General features: G+C 34.8%; 1 protein-coding gene across 1 annotated transcript in view; it reads right to left on the bottom strand.

Annotated features, from left to right (window-relative positions):
* The window catches only part of PHLPP1 (PH domain and leucine rich repeat protein phosphatase 1), a 288,192-nt gene that overhangs the window by 92,455 nt on the left and 183,566 nt on the right, over nucleotides 1–12,171 (bottom strand). The gene's annotated exons all lie outside the window — the stretch shown is intronic.

Genomic DNA, 12,171 nt, shown 5'->3' with positions numbered 1-12,171 from the left:
ACACGCCTAGGGTTACAGCTGGTAAATTTGCCTGAAGCTATACTTGAAAGTAGATCTTCCTGATTCAGGTCCAGCACTCTACCCACTGTGCCACTTAAATGTTTCTTCCTATGCTAAGAACAAAGTTTTGTGTTTCCATTTTCCCATGTCAAAAATGGGAATAATAGATTAATCTTTTTCCAAATGCAACCTTGCAACTACAAATGAAGTGAAAACATATATGTAAAAGCAAACATTTCAAATTAATTTAATTAAATTCAAAATTTTTGTACTACTTATCTCATATCACACAAGCTTACTAAAATATCTGTGACAAATTTCAATGTCATTAAAACGCAATATATTCAGGACCATTTCAATATTTCTTATATGTTTGTATCCTCCCCCTACACCATTCCTCTCCCTTGTCTGTAGCTGGATAACTAAAATAATGCTTGAGCCAAAAGAAGATTTCAAGAGGCAAAAGTTTAAAGTCTACCAAAGGTAACAAGGGAGATTCTTTGGTATCATACATACAGTTTTCACAGGTGAGTGTCAATGGTACTTATTCTGATGAATGAGTCATATCAGTGAGCATAGTTAGGCTTAAGGTTCCAAAAGAATCATGCTAGACCCAATAAATAGCATCATGCTCCAGAACATGAATTGGCAAACCATGGCCAGCAGATTAAATTACCCTGACGAGTGAAGAATGATTTTAAAACTGTAAACAAAAACAAAGATAAAAACAAAAAACCCCCACCAGGCCTGCAGAATGGAATTGATCCAAGAACTGAAATTTGCCAAACCCTGCTCTAGAATATCTACTTATAACCTGAAAAAGTTATGAATCAATCATTCAGTAAACATGAGAGTTGAACTAATGTTAATAAATAACAATGACAACAATTAACATTTATATAGCACCTACTATGTGCCAGGCACTACTTTATAATTATCATTTTATTTTCTCCTCACAAAAAGCCCAATAGGTACTTATTAACATCTCCCATTTTATAGATGTGGAAACGGACTTGTCCAGGGTCATATAGCTAGTAAATGACTGAGACCATATTTTAAACCAGGTCTTTCCAAATGGAGGAACAGCATTCTATTCAGTACAACAAAAGATAGGCAAAATGAGTTCTGTAACCCGATGTAACAACATTCTCCCTCTTACTCCATCCCAGATGCTAGGAAGCTTTGGCAATATTCTAAAAGAAAGCCTAGAGGGCAGCTAGATGTTCAGTGGATAGAGCGCTAGTCAGGATGACTTGAGTTCAATCCCAGCCTCTGACACTTTCTAGTTGTGTGTGCCTGGGGAAGTCATTGTCTGCCTCAATTTCACCATCTGTAAAATGACCTGAAAAAGGGAATGGTAAACCACTCCAATGTTTCTTCCAAGAAAACCCTAAATGGAGCCATAAAGAATTGAAAAACAATTGAACAATAACAAAGAGAAAGCCTAAGATCAAGGACAGGTTTGTATAAGAACAAAGAAAGAGGAGCTATTGGGGATGTATAAGTGACGAAATTTGATAACTGACTGGATACATGGATTAAGGGAGAAGAAATTTACTTCCTTGAATAAATTTCTGGCTTTAATTTTATTCCTTCTCATTTGCCTCTTTCTCTAAAGTGCAGAGAAAAAAAAAAAAAACAGCATGACCTCCTAAATATCACATAACAGGGCTTTTTGAAAAATTCAGTTAACAGCCTTCAATAATATTACTATCGATGTCCTTTGCAGCAAATGAAATACAGTACCACAAAATGCACCCTCCGCCAGTTCATGTCCACTTAGCTGACAAAATGTTCTTTCTAAAGCACACATCAATCAGCCCCTTCCAGGGACTCTATCACTCTCAGGATCAAATATAAAATCCTGTTTGGCATTCAAAGCTCTTCTTAATCTGCCCTCACCTACCTTTCTAGTATTTTCATTTCCTTTATCCCCAAATCACCATATAGCTTATGAATATACCCTCCTTGCTACTATTCCAACAGCTAGCTCCCAACTCTGGGATTTTCAACAGCTATCCCCCCCATGCCTGATAAAGTTTTTCTTTTAAGTTACACTGAAGTGACACAGTGGATGGAACACCAGGCCTGGCATTAGGAAGATGCAAATTCAAATCCAGCCTCAGATACTTAATAGCTGTGATACCCTAGATGAGCCACTAAACTGCCATTTGCCTCCTCTGTTTCCTCATGTGTAAAATGGGAATAATAATAGAATCTATCTCCCAGGATTGTTGTGAGTGTTAAATGAGATTATAATTAGAAACTATATAAATGTTAGTTATTGATAACAATGATATTGTTCTCGTTCCTCTTAATCTCTGCTTCCTTAAAGTCTCAGCTAAAATACCACTTCTACAAGAAGTCCTTCTTGGTTCCTCTGTATTCTAGGGCCTCCCTTCTGTTGATTATTTCCAATTTATCCAGTATATAGCTTGTTTGTATATAGTTATGTGCAAGTTGTTTCCCCAATTAGATTGTGAAATCTTCAAAAGCATGGACTGTCACCTGTCTTTTGGGGGTATTCTCAGTACTTAGCACAGTGCCTGACTGTTAGTGTATGCAGAAAGAGGTGCGATAAAGTAGAAAGAAGTAGATCTAGATGGTAGTCAGAAGTTTTAACACTTTTTTTTCTTTTAACTAAGGAACTATAGGCAAATCATTATCATTTAACTTCTCTGAGGAGCAGTGGCTTCTTCTGATACTTGTCCTACCTACAAAACTGGTCATTACAAACAAAGTTCCTTCCTCATCTTTGCTGATAAAAGTCAATTATTATTATTCTCATTCTGAATTATTGTTTATATTACTTGTATATACTTATAATATTGTTTACGTTGTTACCTCTAATTTATCCTTTTTGCAAGTTAAGACATAAGATTGTCTAAATATTTCTCTTTATCAGTTTCTTTCTTACAAAGTTGTAAAGAGATGGCTATATAACCACTTATTTAATGGGGATATCATAAAGAGAATTCTTAATCTTATTTGTTCCATGGGACTCTTAGAAATCCAGTGATAACCCCCTTCTCACATTTTTTTTTTTTTAAACATTTGAGGGAAATTTGCTGAAGTCTAATTATAGGTCTGTGAAAATGAAGATGTAATTCCCCCCCCCCCCCATCCAAGTTCATGGACCCCTGAAGTCTATTCATGGGCCCCATTAAGAACCTCAGTTTTAGAAGGAAGTCCTATATAGATAAGGTTTACAATTGGTAGTTTTTAAGGTCATTTCCAATTCTCAGATTCTGTGATTTTCTTAGAAGATTTGCCACTGGAAAATAAATATTTCAACCAATGACATATTAGACTTTGGATTTTTTTTCCTTCAAATCTGGATCTCCTGTCTTGCCCAGATTTGAAGTATGAGCAGCTGTTCACAGGCTTGACCTCACTGCTGATCAGCACAGACCTGATCTATTTTTTCCAATGGTTCTTACCTACTTGAGCAGTTTGAATGCTCCTCCCTACTCTCTAGAGTTCATCAAATTAATAAAGTTTTAGTGTGGGTACCCCATGAATTTTAACTCTACAGAAATTCCAACTTCTTCCAAACTTAACTGATCTACTAGTTGAAACCTCTACATGACCAGGGATTACAAATGTGTGCATCCTTTTGCAAATTTATTTGTTAAGTTGGTGGTGTTGCTGTTTTATTCAATATGTTATTAAATGGAATACAAAGTCAGAAGATAATAGGAAAAAACAAAACTATCTATTGAGCACTTCAAGAGAGGATTTTCCATAGAGTATAAAGCTCGTCATAAAGGAACGAATAAAAAAGTCTTGTTCCAAAACTGATTATAATGAATTAATGAAATTAAGATTCTCTTCTCAGTACTCTTGAACATTTCAGAAACAACATGAGACAGTCATTAGAAGTGATGTCAAAGAAGAAATGCAAATTTTCCAAAATGGCACAAATGGGGTAAGATTTCTGTTTCAGAATTTTATAAGCTAAGAACTCAGCCTCAGTTTTCATAAAGGTTTGCAAACTACTGGGGAAAAAAAAAAAAGAGTTTGAGCAGTAGTTCTGAACATCCTGCTCAGAAACTTAAAATGCAATCTAAGAAGGTGCAGTTGGATCAGTAACAGAACTCTTGGGCAAATTAATATATGCAACCAGATTTACAGGGACCATACCACCTCTAAGAATTACTCAAAACAACAGACTAGAGAACTGAATAAGTGAGAGGATGTGTGTCAGATTTAAATATTTGAAAGCAAGGAGTCCCCTCAGCAGAGGTTACCTCAATTAGTATTATTTATTTCCCTTTTAAAAAAATCTTAAATTAGTCATTATTTCTGAAATAGTAGCACCATTCCTGCTACCACTGATTTATTGCTAGTTTACTGGTTTTATTGGTACTTGGATAGTTTTAATGTGCTAGTATCTTAAATTCCCAATCCTACTTGAAGGAAAACACAATGTTCAGCAAAAATGTGTTTAACAAACAAAGCAGACTATTTCTAATGACCGAGGATCTAGATCAGAGTTCATTCACCAACATCAAAATTCTAATCTGTTTTATTCTATATTTCCTTGAAAAACATATGAACACACACACACACACACACACACACACACACACACACACATTGTGCATTGGAGGCAGACTCAGAAGACAACAAAAGTCCTTTCAAAAATGACTTTCAAACAATTTTACCTTTCAGGTAAATTGAGAAGACTCACACAAAATCAGTTCTTCTATTTAAGCTCACCTTAACTTAAGTGCATAGTAGGGAAGAAATTAATTTCTGTCTTTTAAAACAGAGGGAGAAATAGTGTAGAAATGTAGGCACTTGGAATTGAATATTTCAGTTGGGAGAAATACAGGAGATGAAATAGTTGAGGCATTGGCCTTCCTTCCCCCATCTCCCTCATTTTGAAAAAATGTCAAAAAAGGAAAAAAACACACTGTGATTATTATCTAACATCGGACCTGGAATTATTCAGCCTTCCTAGCATATCACAAAGCTTCTCAGGTACACCAGTTCAACATAACAAGCAAATTGTCATAGCTAGGTACAGGACCTAAAATAAATAAGGCTAAGTATAAAATAAATCTTTCACAGTAGCAAGTACAAATTTTAAATTAAATTTTAAAAAATTATTTTTACTGTTTCTTACCCAATACTTGCTGTATTATTTATCCATTTTTCAGATGTCTGTTTATGTCTGTCACATGCTGCATAAGATGGCCCAGATCAACATCATTTGGCAATAGCATCATTAACACATGATTAAAAAAACAAACCCTTATCCTATTTCAAAAGCCCACTGAATCAAAGCATGGATGGCTGACCACCCATTCAGAGTATTATTCTTATGGAACTAGCAGTCCTTATAACATTTCTTCACTTAATATTTTGTATTCCCAGGACCATTGAACAATGTTAGGTAAGGTATCCTTGGTGTGGAAGAAACCATTATGAATCTAAAAATCCCCAAGTAAGTAAAAAAATACATTTACTTGAGAAGTTACAGTCAAATACAGTAACAAAGATGAACATAGAATCAAAGCTTATAGTCTGGTGGGAATTTAGAAATTATCTGGCCCAACACCCTCACCTAATAGAGAAGGAAACTGAAAAGAGGGCAGAATGTGACTTGTCCCAGGTCACAGAGCTCCTGCACATCAGAGTGTGGATTTCAATTCAGATCCTCTATTTTCAAATATGGTGCTCTACATATGTCCTATACCACATATTAGTAAGGAAAAAAATCAAAAAGAAAAAGAAAAAAAGTGGTCAAAGTCTAGAACAGTGGTTTTCAAACTCTGAAAGGAGGAGGAACCTTTTTTAATGTGATTTTGGGAGATATATAATGCTATATTATTAATACCCTTGAACAAGAAAATACAAAAAGCTTAATTAACCCTTTTAAAAGTAGTTTATATTTATTAATCACAATAGCACCTACATACCTTTGGAAAAGAGTCAAAATTATATGGATAAACAAAATGCTTTGCCAATTGTATAGCAGAATGTTTTGCTCAGTTACAGATTTACATTTGTACATACAAACTCCCCACAATAAATCTATTATCACCACCTTTCCCCATAGTTAACTGGAAACTACAGGTTTAGATTTGCTGAGAATGCCCTTCTATCTCAAAGTCAAAGTCATTGATCAGTAATCAATTAACTATAGAAACAGAACTCATATTTCTCTCAATGACTCTGATTTTTATACACAGTTGACATTTGCCCAGTCATCTCATTCATTTTAAATAAGACAGTGATAATTACATTTGTAATGTAAAATGTGTCCCATTTTAAGGTTTGCAAAGCATGTTACAATCATGATGTGATTTTATCTTTACAAATGACTCTGAGAAGTAAGTGCTATTATTTTCCCCATTTTACAGATGAAAAAACTGAATTTAGAGAATAATCACACAGTTGATAAATATTCAAGGCCATATCTGAACTCAGGTCATTCTGACTTCAGGTCAAGTGTTTTATCCATTGTACCACCAGGCTACTACTCAGTTAACTGCCAGGTTGTTGGAATCTTTACAAACTGTTAAGTCATTAGAGTTGATAGAGACAATAATTATCTAATTTAGCATGGTTCAATATGACTAATCTGATCTTACAAGGAGATTTTATTGGCCGGAAGAAACAAGGTATTAAATGGAACTGAGAAACAATGCTTGTGTTCACACCTTTACTCATTGGAGTTCACAAGTATGGGAGATTCACAAAAGTTAACTTTGTAACTTTGTGAACTCACACCTCCCTTAATCCCTGCCTCCACAGGAGGCAACCTTTGGGAGAGCATATATAAAGAGGCTCTTAGCTTCAGGTTAGTTACTTCGGAACATTGCCAGGGGTGGGAGAGGAGCACTCTGGGAGGAAGCCCACAATCCCTCTCTTGGAGGCAAGAGAGATTCATTTCCAATTTTCACCAAGGTGCTGGCTGGAGACATTCGAAGTTGAGCTAGAGGAGTCAGATCCATTCCATCTTCTACCTTTGTGCTGGCTGGAGACTGAAGAAAGCGGAGGCAAAGGACAACTAACTGCAAGAGCTCTTAGAACCAAGGAGAGAGAGAGGCCTCTAAGAAAGCTAACGGGGCTTGGAAAGAGATAAGAAATAAACGTTTGAACTTTTATCACCTGGCTGCATTTGGAGTGATTATTGATCTGAACCGATACTGAGGCTGCCTCCAGAAAACCTCCCCAAGAAACCTGCTCCCAGAGAGAACCATCATATTTTAAAGAACAAGAACACCACACCAGGTGATGCAGAAAAGTGATGTGTGGATAGGCTGAGGGAAGTTGTCCACAGCTTAGGAGTCATCTATAAATTACAGAGAAAGATAATCAAAATCATTCAAAAAGTTAAGTGTGTGGCTTTTGAGGAAAAGTACAGGAGAGGGTCGGAGGGAGAGGAGTTCTTAGTTTTGACTAGGTCTCCTTCTCCAACTTCCCACTTTGGCTGAAGAGGGACCTTATGAGTTTTGAAAGTTGCAGAAAATTTTGTACTTTTCATCTGTTCTCAAAGGATTACAGGATCACTAGAGGCAATATCTGAATTAGGAACTAAGGACAATTCACCACATTCAAGTGGAAATTTTTGCTAGCACCACATGAATAGTTAAAAAAAAAAAAAAAAAAGGATTCCTAGCAACTAGGAACTATGAGTTATTCCTTGATTGTATGCATTCTCTAGACAGAAGCACAATTTCCTCTGGACTTTGTACATATTTATGAACCAAGGGATTCTCAAGTGATAATCTTGGAGGGGGAAAGACACCAGTGGGAGTTCAAGCTATTCCTTATGGGATACTCCCTGGATTCCTGAGAGAAAAATGAAGTCTTATTTTGAGACCTGAGATTTATTTGTAAGAATGGGAATTGGGATAAGAATACATGAAGCTGATGACTTCTTATGATGACAGCTACTAGCCAACTGGCTATTATTGGTAGCTTTTAGTGAATGCTGATTTATGCAATAGCAAAGCTTTTCCTCTATTAGAAACATTGCCAAATGTTGTCAAATGTTTTTAGAGAATTCTAGAATAAAACTTCTGGCAACAAGATCTCTATTAAATTCTCCCATCATTCATTCTGGAGGTCTGAATATCAAATCCCCAGAGAAGCCAACAACTTGATTTTAAAGACAAATTTCAGGTTATCAATGCAGCTTGTGGAAAATTCAAATTTGGAACTGTAACTCTAGAAACAGCAGCCATAGTGTTCAGTGAAGAGCCTACATGGGAATGCAGTATGGAAGATATAACTGATGAGTCATTAACCTTCCCATCAGTCTTTCTCTGCCAAAGGTCATCTTTGGATATAAAGAATGACAGTGAATTTCCTGCAATGGGATGCATATTAAAAGCTTAAGTCAATATTATCATTATACTCTTTGTAACAGTTACCTAGGAATGTAAAAGAATTAAATAATTATAGAGAACACATAGAATCAAGTCCAGTGTGTTTGTAACACAGCTCGGAAGTGCTATCAACTATTACTCTTGATCTCCTATGTAGAAAATAATCTCATTAGTTCTCTTTTCAAACTAGAACTACATAAGGAAAATCTATTATAAATCTATGTTTTAAAAAACTATCTGAGAAAGGGAGACCAGAAGTTTCATTTTATTCCCCAAATACAAACCCTGAAATATTAAGGTCACTTGGCACAACATTATCATAAAATGATGAAATATCTAGTAGTGAGAATATACCTAAGAGGGAAAAAAGTGCCAAAGCATATAAAGACTTTATCTGACCACATATCCCCAAATGTTCTTAATTTCCCTACCTTTTTCCTCCTAGTCTTTTTTCTCCAGATTCCCAATAATCTCTAATTAGCAGCAAATGAGACCTAACAAACACAGACCTTCAAATTGCTATAGAGGGAATATAGTAGTAATTTGTTTTACCTTGATAATATATCATTTCCTTTTTTGTCTAGATGGCAGCATACACCAATGTGAATGTCGTTTAGCTACAAATTTAGACTGAAAAGTATTTTTTCCTCCTTGTTCTTCACCATAAATGAGAGCCAAGTTATCATCATGACTAAATGTCTAGCTCTATGAATAAAATTTTCAAAAGTTAAAGAAAAATATATTTAGTTTGTTAAACAATTGTGTCAAAAAGATTGTCAGTTAAACCAAATACATATATTAAAATTTTAATCAATTTTGCTAGGAAAACATGGGAGACTCAAGACATGACTTGAAATTCTACAAAAAATGTTTCAATATGGTTTATTGGATAGAGGCTTGAGATTTTATTTCAGTGTGGAAAAGGTATAAGAGACTTCATTGAGGAGTTATTATCAGTAGAAAAGGAAATAGACTTTGTAGCAAAAATTGGGAAAACAGATGTACTGCCTAATTGGTATACTGGTATTCACAAAATGTCAAGAGACCTACAGTCAGACCTCCCTAACAAGTTATCTATAGTTACTATACAAAGGGTGGAGCAAGAGAATTAATTTTCTATAGCAATAAAACAAGAGGAAGAAACACCATTTTGTCTAATCTCAAGATACCTTGGATCCCAAGAAAAAGAATATCACATCATAATTGGAATGTTCATACTTGGAATGAAAAAGAGTAACAAATTTACAAACAGGAGGCAGCGAGGTGGTGCAGCAGATAGAGCACCAGCCTTAAAGTGAGGAAGACCTGAGTTCAAATCTAGCCTCAGATACTTAATATTTCCTTGCTGTGTGACCTTGGGCAAGACATTTAACCCCAATTGCCTCAGCAAGATAGATAGATAGATAAATTTACAAACAAATAATGAAGATCTGGCAAGTATTCCTAATAAACATGCTTTTTCCTTTATACTACATTGGTTTTAAAAGTTTTTAAAGATAACAATTCCTTATTTTACTTCTTTCTCCCATATCATCAGATTATCACTGACATGTCCATATAACAGGTTTGCCTATGATGAGGGAGCTTCAATAATTATGTTCTAAATAAGAGCAAAATGGGATATAAATAAAATTCCTATTTAAAATAAAACATAAGTATTATAGAGCTAGTCCTATTGTGAAAAGTCTAAGAGGTAGCCGCTACTCAATGAATACTCTCACTTAGTGATAAATCATGAGCCTTGCTTACATCTAGACCAATGTTTTGGATAATTTTCTTTCTAGGAACTAAGAATATGGATATTATAGATAACAGTCTCAAACTCAAAAGAAATGGGGGCATGGTAGAAAGATATATAATTTTAAAAATATCTTCTAATTATGATTAAAATACTCTTCCATCTATGATTAAAATAAATGTTACAAAAACCAGACAGAGGAAGTTGGACTTGTTTCATTTGATATGCTTAATCAAAAAAAAAAAAAAAATCAATATTACTGTCTTGAGTTATTACTTACCACAGAGGGCCAATTAAACAGGAACTCCCTGGGTAAAAGTAATTTCCTTCTCAAAAAAAAAAAAGAAAAAAAAATAAAAATAAAAGCCCAGTCTATGTTTACTGACTTTTTATCTTATAGGAGTAAATACTAATAATAGACTTAATAGACTCAGTTGTGCAAATGTCTTGTCGCTAGTAAAGAAGGGTGGTAGGCACCTGCTCACAGAAACTCAGGTCTTATTTTTCATTAATTATTAACAGCAGAATCCCTAATGGTTTGGAGGATGTTACACTGGAACAGTACCAAATTATCAGTGGTCTCTGATATTGACTCACTGATTCTGATGTTGAAAGCATTTTATACAATGAAGAAAAAGAGGACAAAAAAGGAGGCATTAATATATACTCTACAGAAGTCAATCAGTTCAATTCAATAAGCATTTATTAAGGCAAAAATGGGATTAAAAGTAAACCAAATGTACTTTTTGTTTAGTTTTTCTCTTTTTCCAAGAAAATCTATAAAAACTAAGCACAACAACAAGGAAATGAAATATTATTAAGGGAACTTTCTCCAAATGTAGCACAAACCTCCTAATGGGTGAGAACAAAATGCTTCAATTACTGACATTCCTTTTTGCTTGTCTTTCCCAAAGAATGACTTTAGAATGGGAATAATAGTAAGAGTCCTTCTCAATCATAAAACATGCATCCCATTACTCACATGATCCTAAAGTTCCGAGATGAAAATGTATGAGTTAAAAAACACGAATCTTTCTATAAGGTCTTTAATAATAATTTTTACCTCAATTAGATTTGTTTTCAAGCAACTTATACACACTATCAAGATTATGTACAGAAACAATCCATTTCATCTTACACTTTCGGGGGGTGGGGGGGGGAAGACGAGGGGTTGAACACAAGGGAAAAGATTAGTCTTCCATCTACACAGAGGGAAAGAAACCATGAAGACACAATATATAATGCCTCAAGAGGCTACCATCATAGTACAGGGTTTTTGGTTATACTTCAATCCTGTTTATGCACACCTACTCTCCACAAAGCAGTGACTACACCAACCTTTTGTCTATACCCACACTGTTCATGGTCATCTTCCTCTCCACACTCCCTCAAATTCCATCTACCCCAAAATTCAGCTCTAATCAAGGACTTTACAATTACTATTAACAATTATCTACCCAGAAATTCTTGGTTTTCTCAATACCCTGCTTTGTATTTCATCTTACATCTTTTGCCATATGAAATTCTGTGGTATTTCTGTGGAAGGGCCCAGCATTGTCTTTCATGGTCAGCTCTTTACCTTGATTCTTCTAGGATGGCAATTCTGGGCACCACACCATTCATATAGCACCATAAGGTCAGCTTTTCTAGCTTAGGCCAAAACAACTACAACAAAAAAAGCTACCAATAACACTTGGGTGTCACCAAGAAAGACAAGCATATCACTTCAAGTGACTTGAAAACGAAAAGTAAATGCATGCATATTTTACTTTTTAAAACTAGAATTAAATTGTATACCACTGTCTCAGTAAGAATGACTGAAACTTTCTCTTTTGTCTCAAATTTGAAAGAAAAAATGAGTATGACATAAAAACCACAAACCAGATACCATTTTCTCCCATGACACAAAGATAAAAATAGAATTTGAAAGTACAAAAGAATGCATTAATGTCAACAATTGATAGAATATTATACTGCTATTTAATATATTATTCTCATTCAACCAAATTTTAAGGAGACTTATTTTTAAGTTATTTTAATTAAGGATATAAAAATCAAGCAAGTGCATCATGTGACAAACTTGAAAGA

Source organism: Sarcophilus harrisii, chromosome 1, assembly GCF_902635505.1.
Source record: "Sarcophilus harrisii chromosome 1, mSarHar1.11, whole genome shotgun sequence".
NCBI lineage: Eukaryota > Metazoa > Chordata > Mammalia > Dasyuromorphia > Dasyuridae > Sarcophilus > Sarcophilus harrisii.
Note: the sequence above shows the minus strand (reverse complement) of the source record. Positions and strands in the feature narration are given on the sequence as shown.